Source organism: Dipodomys merriami, unplaced genomic scaffold (assembly GCF_024711535.1).
Source record: "Dipodomys merriami isolate MVZ:Mamm:240054 unplaced genomic scaffold, mDipMer1.0.p SCAF_40, whole genome shotgun sequence".
Taxonomy (NCBI): domain Eukaryota; kingdom Metazoa; phylum Chordata; class Mammalia; order Rodentia; family Heteromyidae; genus Dipodomys; species Dipodomys merriami.
The window spans coordinates 7,764,548-7,766,207 of record NW_027205604.1 but is presented as its reverse complement, the minus strand read 5'-3'; the positions used below and the strand labels follow the sequence as shown (position 1 = coordinate 7,766,207).

The 1,660-nt window shown below is 41.3% G+C and overlaps 1 non-coding gene across 1 annotated transcript; it reads right to left on the bottom strand.

Moving 5' to 3' along the window:
* Window positions 1–739: 739 nt before the first annotated feature.
* On the bottom strand, window positions 740–956 carry LOC138806550 (small nucleolar RNA U3). The gene has a single exon (XR_011365920.1). It is a non-coding gene; the product is annotated as a small nucleolar RNA U3 (small nucleolar RNA).
* Window positions 957–1,660: the final 704 nt, after the last annotated feature.

The following is a 1,660-nucleotide window of genomic DNA, read 5'->3' as shown; positions in this document are numbered from 1 at the left end:
ACGATTTTAAACATTTGAGAGTTAGTTCAGTCTAATGGAATTGTGAATTTAAGACTTCAGGGCTGGAACTTGTCACCTGCCTCCTGAGTACAGGGAGTTGTGGGTATATACCCTTGTGACTGGAATAAGGAATTAAACCTTGAAAAGATTCTAGAAAAAAATAGATTTAACAATCTATCCTTGCTGTGCACAGGTGGATCACACCTGTAACCCTAGCTATTAAGGAGACTGAGATCTGAGAATCACAGGTCAAAGTCAGCACTGGCAAGAAAGTCCATGAGACTCTTATCTAATTCACCACCAGAAAACCGGAAGTGGCTCTGTGGCTTGAAAAGTGGAACAGAGCTCAAGTCACAGAATAGAAGAAAAAACTACTACTCCAGCTTCAAATATTGTCTCCAGTTTTGGGGAGACTGCAAATGGCTACTTTTTCCTTTAAACAAAAACACCCCAGCAATAAAAAATTAGCCTAACTCCCTAGTTGCTGAACTCAATGAACTGAATGAAGCCTTTAGGCCATCTGCTACCTGTAGGCTCTCTGTGTACCCCAAAATACTTGTACAGCACGTGTGATATTAAGAAACTGAACACTATGGTGTCATACTTACTAGTTAGACATTCTCCACTAAAACACACTGCTAGCCTGTATCCTGACTAATATAGGAGATATAGCAGCCGCAAAACCGGAATGAACCAATCACTAAATCACACTTCTTTCTTTGTACATTCGATAAAGGAAACCACTCAGAATGTGTTCTTTCCCTCTCACTTCTCACAAAGGAGAAGAAGAACGATCATCAATGGCAAGTGGCAGATGTCTTGGGACACCACCAAATGCCGGCTTCACGCTCAGGAGAGAACACTGTACCTCCTCCTCGTGGTTTCCGGTGCTCTACACGATCAGTGAGATTTCTCTAGTAACGAACTATAGAAATGATCCCTGAAAGTATAGTCTTAACGTATGCCCCTTAGTGCTTCCTTAGTGGATGAAATTCACACACATTCTACTGATGGTGAGTTTCTTTTTCTTTTTTTTTTTTTTTTTTTTTTTAATTAGATCATTTGCCCAAATATATGTTCACACATATTTTCAACTACATCTTTGATGATCATATTTATGGATCAATTTGAACACTTAAAGGTTTTTTGAAGACACTTCACACTTTCACATTAATTAGCATAGAGCTTCAAAGCAGCCAATCATCGACCAGTTCTCTCTACAGCCTCCGCCCTCACTTTCTCGAAACCATGTTATTTCCTCCCTAATCTGGTGAAGTAGTCGTTTCCAAAAGATCTCTCTCCACCCTCAGCTGGGGATCGTGTGTTAGAGCTTGTGTGAACTGGAGGCTTGACTAAGGTGGTGTATTCCAGGTGAGTCAGCAAGCAGGTCCTGAGTTCAAGGCCCAATGTCAGTAGTGTGATTGGAACACTCCTAGCTTCCCACTTTCCACCCCAAACCACAGATCCTTGAGATGGACCCATGAAAAGAATTTCAAAATGTCTGGCAAAAAGGAGAGTTTTGCAAGGTGAAAGTTTTACCACAAATTATAACAAAGATAAAGAGAGAGAAACATTTCCTGTTCTCCTAGCTGGGGGAGGAACCCTAGATACCCCCAACCCCTAGGCAGTGATTCTGGGTGGCCACAATGCATATTATTTC